The following is a 12,627-nucleotide window of genomic DNA, read 5'->3' as shown; positions in this document are numbered from 1 at the left end:
TATTCACCTTTTGAGCTGGTGTATAGTGCCGAAGCCGTTCTTCCAGTGGAAATCGGCTCTGAAAGTTTACGAGTGCACCACTTCTCGGCTGAGAATGAACAACTTATGAAGGAATCCCTCGATTTCCTCGATGAAGTAAGAGACTCAGCCCGAGACAGAATGGCTGCTTATAAGCAGAGAATCAGCAAATTTTACAACCGAAGGGTCCATGCAAGGCCTCTCAAAATTGGAGACCTTGTCCTTCGGAATGCTGCTGCAGTTCAGAAAGGCCGAATCCATGGGAAACTCTCAGCTGCATGGGAGGGACCCTATGAAATTCATGATGAGCTTCAGCCAGGAACATACCGACTTCGTCAGTTAGATGGAACTGAGCTGAAAAATCACTGGAATGCTGATGTACTTAAGAAATATCATGTGTAAACCCTTCGAGGCAGAACAATCTTTGTAAGTACATTTTGAATTATTAATGAAAGGCCTCAAAGCCACCATTTCTATAAGTATTTGCAACTTTTTATTCTTTCAAGTTTTCTTTATTCTATCTACTCTTTAAGGGTTTTTATTCAGCCTCGTCTGAAACCTTCGCCTTCGGGTAACTGGGTTTCAGATTGCTGACAAACTCGTCTTTTTAAAGAACTCTGGTCTTTCAGCTGAAGTTAAACTTCAGTAAGACTTGTTCTCCAAAGACATGAGTCCATGGACAAGTCTGGGATATTGCCTTAACTGAGCCTTGTATCCCAGAAAGCCATTATTTGAAACATTGCCTTCAGTTGGCCTTGTGTTTCAGATATCCATTTTTAAAGATAGACAGAAAATCAAGGATAACAGCAACTTTTAGAAATTTTCTATTTAGCTTCGTCTGAAAGTTGAAGAAACCCAACTCAGTAATCCAAAGACTTGAGTCTTCAGATTACTGGGGGGGGGGCAAGAAGCACTATCAGTGCAAGTTTATCTTCAGCAGAATTCTTCAAGCTGAAAGTTTTGTACTTAGCAAAAATTCTTGCAAAAATCCTCAAGTTCAGAAACAGTAAAGCATTCAGAATGAGGAAAATAAGACAAAGCAATTGAAGAAAAATGCATCAGATAAAGTTCAAATGCTCAGAAAACGAGCTACAAAGTTCAAATGTTTTAAAGACATAATAAAGCATCGGCAGCCGCCCACAAGCGGAAAATTACAGCTGCCGAGGTACATACAAAAACAGATAAAAGCAGTTTGTACATCAAGGCAAGCTGAAGCAAAAAACAAGGCAAAAAATATTCAGAAGTGGCAAGTCTAAAGTTGAGCGCATGATGAACCGCAAGATTCTGAAGACGATTGCCCGAGTTCCTATGCTTCAGCCCGAGGATCAGACTGATCAGCAATATTGGGTCCCATTGTGGCCTCAGTCCCAGCAGCAGATGAAGCAGGCTTCGCACCTTGCTGAGCCTCCCTCTCCCTTTGTTCAGCCTCCATCTCCCTTCTTTCAGCTTCGTCTTCGGCTTCTTCAGCCTTAAGGATTTCAGCTTCGATTGGAGTTGAAAACTGCATATGAGGGTCTTCGGGATCCTGGATCCATTCAGCACACTTGGACCAGTCCAGTGTTGGCTCAGCATGTAGGCAGACTCTTCGGCACACTCTAACCCCGTTCTTGAAACCCATATCGTATTCTTCCTGGGTGTAGATACGAACCTTGAGTAGGGCCTCAACATCAGCCAACTTCTTCTGTACCTCCTCCAAGTCCTTCTTGGATCTGTTCAGCTCATCAGTAAGCTTGGAGGAGGAATCTCTCTGCTTTTTCAGCTCTTGCTGAACTTGGGATGCTTCAGTTTTTACTTGGGTCAGTTCATCACTTTTGACCCTCAGTTGATCCTCAACCTCTTGGAGCTTGGCTTTCTGAGATTCAGCAGCAGTAGCAGCTTATAAGAGTTGGACGTTTCGAGCTTGGAGCATTTCTTCAGCAGCCATTCTACTGGCTTCCAAAGCTTCTAGCTTCTGTTGCACCTCAGCCTGTGCAGCAGCTCCCTCTCTGATTCTGCTATCAATGGCAGCCTTGAACTTGGAGATGTCCACTCTCATATGCTCCTGAAGGAATTTCTCCCCTTCTATCAGCGGGGGAAAAACCTCCTTCTCCATTGCAGCGCAGAAGGTTTGAAGGGCCTCAGCAGCTTTTTTCTCGTATTCCTCACCCTTCTACTGCTTCTCTTTAGCTGCTGCTTGCTTCAGCTTAGCAAGCTTCAGCTCCTCATCTGCTACCTTCTTCTCATACTCGGCAGCATCAACCCTATCTTGTAGGGAGTCTATCAGCTCTACAGTGAGAGTCTGATTGTGCACAAACTGGAAACAGAGGCACAAGTCAGTTAAAAAAAAAAAAAAAACTGAGCTGAAGAGCTGAATTGAAAAATAAAAGCAAGGAAGAAGATTTACCTGCATCATCAGCAGCTGATTTGACCTTGCTGGGTCTGGAACTGATCTGCTGGATTCACCCATCCCAGCAGTGGCCTTCAGCGACCAGATCCTCGCCCTATCTACTTCGGTCAGGCCAGCAAAATCGCCGAAGTAGGCTGCAGCACCTTCTCGGTTCTGGCCCCATATGAGATCCCAGATGTGATCCGGAATTGGAATGCGAGGGCCCGAGAAACCCATCTCTCTAGACTGCAGCGTCTGGAATGAAGGATAGGAAGATTCGGGAGCTTCCTGGGCTTTGGATGGCTCAGCTTCTTCTTCTTGAACTTCTTTCTCCTTCTTCTCAGCAGAGTCAATGATTATGACTTCTGCTTCTTCTTCAGGAGTGAGGACGAAAGCCTCGACCTCTCTTGCGATATCGGCTGCGAAACCCTCAGCAACGGGCTTCACAGCATCTTCAACATTGCGCTCAGCAGCACTCTCTCGGACTTCCTCCTCTTGGACCCCCCTTGGGATCGGGAGTTTTCTGATCCACCTCCATCTCAGGAGGTGGTGGAGAGGTCTTCGGCGGAGACTGGGGTGATGGCTGGGGAACCCTCGGCGATCCACCGCCTTCCTCAGGTTCCTGAATATTGATGCCGACAGGCCTCGGCCTCGTCTGGAAGTCGTGGGGGCCGATGATGGCCATCCTTCTCCTTTTGCGAAGAGGCTGCTCGTCCATATCAGATTCTTCAGATTCCTCTGGTATTTGGTCTTCGGGACGGGCAGGGGCTTTCCCTTCTCTTTGTCTCTTGCTCTCTTCAGACTGCAAAAGACAGGGGGACAGGAAGAACGTGAGTAAAAAAAAAAAAAAAAAAAAAAGCTGAAAAGCTAAGTCTAACTCACCGAGGTCTTCAGCAAAGCCTCGTCTTCTTCCTCAGCTACCCTTGCCGCTGCTTATTCCTCAGCAGCCCTGGAGGACCCTTCTCCCCCTTCACAAGCTTCAATAGCCCGTGCAACCTCCTCGGCTGTACGGGCAGCTTCGAGTTCCTCAGCCAACAGTTGAAGCCAACGATCTCTCTTCTTCCACCAAGGCTTCTGCCTCTGATACAGAGCAACAACCTCAATTTGGAGATGGGAGTGATCTAGATGGACTTCCCGATGCTTCGGATCGGTGATAGAAGGGGCCCGATCGATTATGACTCGTTCTCGAGTAGCGCCGAGACGGTTGTAGTCAATGCCGACGTTAGTCTCGTTTCGCTCTGAGTATAAGAAAAAAGGAGCAAAGATCAGTTCAGCAAAATAAAAGATGCTGGATTGGCTCAGCAGAAAAGTGCGAAACAAAAACAGAGAAAAATAAATAATAAAGGCCTCGGCCCTAGCCGAAGAAACTTACCATCCCTAAACTTTCGGCTGAGGCCGACAACTGCTAACATGTGCTCTTGGAAAATGTAATGGTTATCCGGGAGCCAAGTCTCCGGGATATACTTCATTCGGTCGCCAGCGCCCCCAGGGTTCAGCATTCTGCCGAAGATATTTTGCTGATTAAGGTTTAGATCTGGGCCTCTATCTTCGGGAGGGCCCAGGCTTCCCATTTCAGGATCAGGCTCAACTAGATACCTGGGAGCGCTGGAGACATAAGGGTGGTTAGGATCTGTGGGCGCCCTAACCCAGATCCATTGACCTCTCCATTCCTTGTCTGAAGAGTCGTTCGGCCACATTGTTAAATACTGGGCCGAGACTCAATTCGGTACCACCCAGGACCGTGATCTCCGTGCCCACTTTGAGTATTTGGCACTAGCCGATGAAGCTTTTTGAAGCAGTGAAGGTTCGGCACATATCTGAAGAACTTGCAGACCCACAAATATGTCATCACCCTCCGGATGCTGACAGGAGTTAGCTGGCACAGGGAGACCCTGTAGTGGATCAGCAAGTCTCGGACGAATACGTCCAAAGGAAACCTCAGCCCGTACTGAAGCTGTCTTGTGTACACCCCCACGTACCCCGGGGGTGGACGATGGATTCTATCGGATGCTAAGGACATTCTACACCAATATCCATCGGCTTCCATGATGCCGTAGTACAGCTCAATCTGCTCGGCAAACCTATATACATCAGCGTGCTCTACCCACCAAGAGTAGGGGTAGTTCTTTATCATGGCTGAGGCAACCTCAACATCCTCCCACTCTTCAAATCCAGGGAGGACATCCCAAAGGTTGGCGGGGACTTCTTCGTCCCGCCCAGAAACGCTTGGCCCCTCCGTTCCTTCAGGAGGCGCCGATGAAATTGGGGTCGCCCTAATTCTTTCAGCAGGGTCAGGCCCTACTCTTTGTCCATTCCAAGTCCCAGTCCTGCTCCTAGGATCGGGAAATTGCCTTGCCCTTCTCGGAGCACGGGCCCTACCTCTAACTCCTCTCACCATTGTTGAGTTTCGAAGAAAAAGGCGAAAAAAGGGGAAAGAGTTCGAATTCGAAGAAAATTAAACTAAAATCAAAGAAAATTACCTTAATCTGAAGCGGAATTTGCCGATCTACAAGTTAGTAGTGACGAATTTCGATTTCTAAGCTTAATGCTCGGGGAATTTGCGAAGTTTTGATGCGGGTTCTTGGGTTTTCTTGAGAGCTTTGGGTTCGTGTTTGTGAAGAAGTGAGGAGAGATAGTGCGCTTCTATGATTTTATTTCCAGAAATGGGAATTTCAGGAGTCCGCGCCTTAATTTCTCTTAAATACCTCACTAAGTAACCGTTAAACACACGTCCCTATGATTAACCGCCCATTATCCGTCCAACTTCCACAAATTATCCATCCAGCCGCCGTTATTTCATTAATTGCGGTTTAAATTCAAATTTTTGGATTAATTAAATCATTTACTTCCCTCCTTTTTCTGGTTAACTAAACCCGACCCGTCATCCTTCCAAATCGGGTCTGGGGGGCAAGTTGTTTGGGTCCAATTTAGTCCAATTGGGCCTAGTCATTAAATGATCCAATTAAAAGCCCAAGGTCAAGGTTCAACTCTCCAATTGTGCTAAAGTCAAGATCAGTCAACAAGGCAAGTCAATTGGGCCAAGACCCACTTCTCCCATATATGTAAAGGTATAAAAGCCATCAATATCACATTTTTACATTAATACACACAAAGCCTCAAGCAATTAATTCTCTTGCATAGCTTTCTCTCTCTACACATTGTACTGACTTTAGCATCGGAGGGGCCTTCCTCGGCAACACCCCCGAGGCTAGTTTACGTGTATTTGCTGTGCAGGAAACCTTCGGCCCAACATCACTTGGACCAAGCCCAGTCTTCACCACTTCATAGGACGTTCGGCAAGGTCTCATTGTTTTTATCCGAAACAAGTACTAATCAACAACAATCTCAACCAGGATCTTAGACAAACTGTATTGGAAATCATGCAGTTTGTAACTTTTCATATTGTATTTTAATTTTATGTCCCTTTGTGCTTTATACCAACGTGATATGTTTGTTTTTCCCTATAATAATATACGAGTCTTTGAGTGTGATTTCGGTCCATGATAATTTTTTTTAAGTGACCAAGGTCTTGGCGGTTGTAGTGTAAGGGCATCTTCTACAGTTTAATACTCTCTCTGATTCACACTAATCCTTATTACTTGCACCATTTTAATTTTATTCATGCTTAGCTTGTCATCAACGAACAATTATAAATGTCGGTCATTCTCTTTATTTGCTTCTAAATTATTTTTTGTCTTGACTTTTTCTTTTTTTGGGAGATAATCACTGTCTGAATAAGAAGAACTTTTATAGACGGATATAATAATATACCAAATTTTATACTTTATCTATCATATGAACTTCTCTTTCTTCCTCGAATCCTCGGTCCTATAAACCTTTTTAGCACTCTACTTATAAAACAAATTACTCTAATGAAGCTTTTAAGTAGTAGCCTTTTAAGTGTACTTTTAAAAATGTAGCATGTACTTGATGATAGCTTTTAAAAATGTATCAATTCAAACCATGTCAATTAGAACTGAAATTAAAGGAAACTAAACTTTAAGAAGTGTATATAGACAAATTGAGCAGGGGACAATACAACCTAGATAGTTTGGAGGGTCAAGTTAAGATAAGTTAAGCTATACCATGCTCATAAAATGGTCCCCGGCCAGCCAACTTGTATTGTTTTGTGCCTTTCTAAATAATTAACTACTGTATTTAATTACACTAATTAATTTGTTAATCTTAAAAATCAAAGTAAAATAGTCAAATAGATAGTTCTTCCGAACACTTTGGGAGTTGATTATATTATTAAAGAACCTTTTAGCTAGCATTTCAAACGAACTACATATTTTATTTAGTACGTCTCTTTCCTTTTTCTTTTATAGAAAGTAAAGTTGGTGAAGTATGCACCTTTCTAGCTAGTGTATAGCCAGGATCCTAGGTTTTGCGTAAGCATATTCTCGTACTTCATAATCATAAATTAATAAGTATATGAATAATTTATAATTTATTATAGGAGCGGACGACCTAATTATACCTATGTTATAAGAATAAAAAATTTAGAGATGTTAGGGTTGTTAATGAGTCGATCTAACTATTTGAGATCTGCTCAAAATTTTCAAAAGATGAACACAACTAAACTTGTGAGCATATTAATCATGAGCTTAAGCTTTTAGATGAATTGATCCTCTAACATGGTATCAGAGCCAGCGTGACACAGAAGCCACAAGTTCGAATTTCATCCACCTCTCCTTTCAAAGTAGAATATTAAGCGCAATGTATGAGGGGGCTTACGCTGCATTCACACTTCAAACTCAATGGGCTCTCGTATGAGGGGGTGTAATAGAGTATTAAACATATTCGTGGGCGCCAACCTACCATTAGCTTAAGTTTTTGGTTGAATTGGTCCTCAAATAATGGCTTACTAATGTCGCAAACTAAAATTGTAAAAGTTAAAGTTCCATTTATGTATAGTTTTTGGTAGCATTTGCCATGCATCTATAGAGCTCAACCATAACAATACAATGGATACTCTTCATATCCTTCTCGTGCATAGAATTAAATTCGCAAGGCCAGCCTTAATGTCATGAAATTTCTTAATTACTCGTAGTTAAACTGAAATATAGCATGCATGAATAGCTATATATATATCTAAGTATTTAACTATCATTAAAGCACATTATTGTGGCTTGTGCAATAGCAATGCCAAGTAACAAGATGAAGATACTACCTACTACGTAATACAATTGATTGACGTCAATTAAACTAAATACTTTTACTAAAATCATCTTTAGCTTATTAAGCGTGACATATTATTTTTTTCATCTAAGTTAACCAAAATTAGCATAGTTAAAGGCAAGTTTTTGCAAGGTAGAGCATCGTGGGATAAGCAGCTTCAATTCGAGCTGAGGGTTAATTATATTATCTTCTTGGTGTAGTACTATACCTTAGCTTCATGAGATATATTGAATGCTTGGACGATAATAATGGATGTGCTCTACAATAGTTGATGAAGCTACAACTATTGAACTATACGTACGTAGTAGTTTAGTAGTAATCGATCCATCAGATATAAAGGATTGTAGAACTCTCAAATATTTTGGAATTTAAATTTGATGAAAAGACATTGTAACTTCATTATCAATCAAGGTTGAAGTACAATTACAAGCCAATTAAGGGTAATTAAGCCTCAAATACTAAGAACAACTTATAGCTAATGCGTGCATTTACAAGCCGGTGACAAACCATGGACAAATTAAAGAAAATGAGACGAATTTTTTTTTTTTTTTTTAGCTATAGTAAAACCTACGTACATATACTAATATTGCTCAATAACTAGCTAGCATTGCCGCATCATTTGCATGGTTACTAGTGACCAGCTCCAGGACTACGGCCGGGGGCGGTAGGGCGGAAGGAATCCATTTCCAAAGTAGTATTCTGCTCTACATCCAATAGCAAATGCCTAGGGCTTTTGCTATATTTTGTATGTTTCATCTTATGCTTAGCATGAGCAATAAGAACTCCATTTCCTTCCTTTGGAACATAATGACTACTTATTTTTTTCAACCTTCTTCCCTCAACATTGTGAATATCACAAGAGAAAATGATGAGTAATAGAAGAAGCACAAATTTATAGTTGGCCATGTGTACGTGTATTTATTTTGATGGAATAATATCGAAACAGTTTTAGATTTCACAGTTTCTTGTAGGGGGCGGAGTTTTGTAAGGACTAAGTAAAGATTAAAGAAAACGAGTAAAATTGATTATTTGTGAGAGAGATAGAGAAGATTTGAGCAAAATGCAATAGTTATTAGAATAAGCTAATTAAGATAGTATGAATGATGATACAAATGCAATGCATGGGAGGTCGTGTGTATATATATAGCTGAGAGAAGGAGCATGCATCATGCATGTGAGGTGGCAAGACTCAGATACAAGGAATAAAAGTTGATTAACCAATGTGTAAACCCCCAAAAAGTTAATTAACTAACAGTCATTAGAGTTAAACAAAATAAAATGGGCGGTTTAATTTGCATGTACAATAATCTTTTTTATTTTGGGAGTTAGTTGCCAAGGAAGACAGCTAAGTTCTTTAGAGCTAGCTATAGGCTACACTGGGAAGCTACTTGCTTGAAGAATTAAGAGTGGTGCTTAGCATGTGAATGAAACGTACTTCTTCTGTATTACCACATACTTACCACACTAATTAACATTATTATCAATATAATGTTGTCATCATGTTGCAAGTTTTGCAACTAAGGTTGAAATACTCTATATATGCTCAATCTCTTATAAAACCTTAACTTGCCATATGCTCCATTCCCTCAATTTTTTTTCCCTATATGTGTCATTTTGCGCGATCTTCAATGTATAATTTAATATCATTAATATTTCTATTTTCGTATTATTAAAATTTATGAAAATAAATTTCCCTATCCTCCCTACCTTATAAAAAGTAGGAGATTGCTCTTATGAATAATGCACGAACCATTATACCCCGCAAAATGTTTGTTTACCTTTTTATCCTATGTGTAATTAATTTTGCAATTTTTCTTAAAGATATATCAATTAATCAGAAATTAGATGGAGAATGGATTAATAATTTTAGATATTTAATTGGGGTTATGGTTTAATTACATGACAACATAAGTCACTGTACAATGACATGTTGTTGCTTTATGTGGGCGTTATTTTAAACTAGTTCAACTAAAGTTTAGAAAATTACACAACTAATAACATCCAACACATTTATCGTTCATATGCAAATAGCTTTGATGAAATATTAAATTATACACAAACCGACATAGGATATAAAAGACATTAATAATAATTCTTCTCAAAGGGTTAGTTGTACTGCGCACATCGCGCGCTTTGAAATCCCTAGTATAAGATGAAAATTCAAATTACAACCAATCTAACGATACTTCACGTGCATGATAATTTTTCTTATATACAGTAGTAATTAAAAAATATGGTTAATATTTTACAAGTTGATGATATATATATAAATAGTGAATGGAAGAGAGTACGAGTATGACTTTTAGCGAGGGTTTGTAGCTTAACCTACTTTTTTTTTTGGTGTTTAGAGAGCCACAAGAGCGGGTGAGAATCGATCCCAAGATCTCCTGGAATCGGGAGGGAAGCTCTAACCACTTGAGCTATCCCTCACTCTCTAGCTTAACCTACTTTTAAGAGTGCGCACCGTTAATCTTCTGACTACCTTTTCTAGATTGTTATGTCAATTATGTCCAATAAATAACAATTATATCAATGTACTTTTTTTTTTTTTTTGTTTTGGAAACAAATTAGTATTAATGTACTATATGTCTGTTTATCGTACATTATAAAATTTTCATTAATAATACATTTAGCCTTTGGAATACTATATTTATTTACTTAATTGAGAATAAATAAGTACAGTCAATATTACTATAAATGCATACAAGGAAAAAATATAAGAGTTTTGATACTTTAACGTACATCTATAAATTAATTTCATTGTGCTTTGTGCATCATTGCATCTTTGGCCATGCTCAAAGGCCATCCAACACCTTGAAGCTCATAAATCAAGTGCAAATTCCATTTAACCCGGCCTTGATATGGTTGTATATAGCTAGATATAGTACGAAGTATATTCGTAAGTTGTAATGATATGTTCTTTCAAATATAAATAAATCAATAAATAAATAAAAAGATTAGTAATCATATGGTACTATGGCTACCTTTGTTTAAATTATCGGTCTACCATTTGCTTTCACTTATTTATCGTCATTTAATATATAAGTATATATACATTATCGGTATGCCTAATTAATTTTCAATGAAATATTAGAATTTGCATATATTTAATAAGTAATATTTATTTATAAGTATTAATCGTACTGTAATAACTAGTACATACTGTTTCAAAAAAAAAAAAAAAACTAGTTTTATACTTTGTTATTAGTGTGTGTGTGTGTATATATATATATATATATATATATATATATATATATATATATATATATATATATATATATATATATATATATATATATATATATATATATATATATATATATATATATATATATATATATATATATATATATATATATATACCTACATACGAAGTATACATTGTACTGTTATTCTACGTGTATTACAGACTTCACATTTTCATGTTAACTAGTTTAATTAGTTGGTTACAATATGAAAATTATTATTTAAATCTTGTGTATAACACTTGTATTTTTTGGCTCTCTACACACATACACACACACAAACATCTCTAATCTTATTGATATGTCTTATATATAAATGTTAAAATGTATATATATGAAAGGTACAAAAGATAATTAGCTCGCTCCACCATAGTTTATGATCTATGATTTATGCTTAACTATTTTTTTGAAGCGATTATTTTAGAGTATTTTGTAATAATTAAATTTAGTTAGTATTATGATCTCACTCCATCTAAAGAAAAAATATATATCAATTATGAGATAAATGAACATAATTGAAGAAGTCAATTGCTAAAATTTACTCCATATTACAAAACCATAATACATTCAAGAACGACGAAATGAACTTTTTCTAGAGGAAAAACGACGAAATGAACTTAGCTCGTGACCAGACTTATAAAAAAATAATAATTATATTATAATAGAAAAAGGAAAGAAATTAAAAAATCAATGATGAACAACAAGTTGGTACTTGATTATTTAAATACATGTAATTTGTAAAACAAAGTAAAAGATATTATATGAAAATGTTGTACTTTATATAAAATCTATCCTTGCATAGAATATTCCGGAGCATGAGGAAAGATGTCTTTGGACAACCTTTAATTTTTACAGTGGAGCATTGTTGGAACTAACTCCTAAGGCCATCAGGCCATGCACATGGTATTTTATAAAGGAACTTAGTTTAGGGGCTTAATAAGACATTAAGGACACTAACTAGACCATAATGACAGATTACAGAATTGAAGGACGAAGGGGACAAAAAAGGTGATATAGTAAACTATTCAAGGTGTTGTTAGTTGCATTGAATAATAAATAAATTTCCAAAATAATATTATTATATTAAGTTGATGATTTATAATAAAATTAATCGTTGTCAGTGCTACTAATATAGTCCTATTGGACCTAATAAGAGCTATATATGCTAGCTTAACATATACTCGTACAGAATAGTGATGTATAAGTAGTACAAGTAATATATAAATGTTCTAATAATATGACTATTTTTTTCTTATACAATGAAAATACGAAACTGGAGTATGTATTTTAGAAGATTCGCTCTAAAAATGAGTAGCAAATAATTCAAAGGGCATTTTTTTTTTAAAAAAAATTATTTATATATTAAATTAGAAACAATTGCTTATATAAAAATAATAATTTCCATTCAAAAAAAAAAAAAAAAATACTACCTCCGTTACATGTTATTTGCACCGATTAGACATTTTTCCTCTCAACTTTATGTTAAATCGTTGCAAATAATATGTAACGGAGTTAGTATAAAAGTATTAATTAAATAATTTAATTCTGAATAATTTTGATTGGTTTCTCCAAGCATTCATGTCGCTTTTGGCTTTGTTATTAGTAGAATCTAATGAAACTTTGACAACCAAGATTTGATAGTCGTGTGAAGATTCCAACGAGGAGGATCATGCCTTCCCAACTTTGCGGCTGATCATTCACTGAAAATGACATGCTAAGTGCAATTTCCTGCTCTACATCACTAGCTACCGTCAACTTAATTATACTACTCCATGTATAATCAATTAATCATTAACACTAATACAATATATTTTATGC

Source organism: Chenopodium album, chromosome 21, assembly GCF_948465745.1.
Source record: "Chenopodium album chromosome 21, dcCheAlbu1.1, whole genome shotgun sequence".
Lineage (NCBI taxonomy): Eukaryota > Viridiplantae > Streptophyta > Magnoliopsida > Caryophyllales > Amaranthaceae > Chenopodium > Chenopodium album.
The sequence above is the reverse complement of the archived record's forward strand: the minus strand, read 5'-3'. Positions refer to the sequence as shown.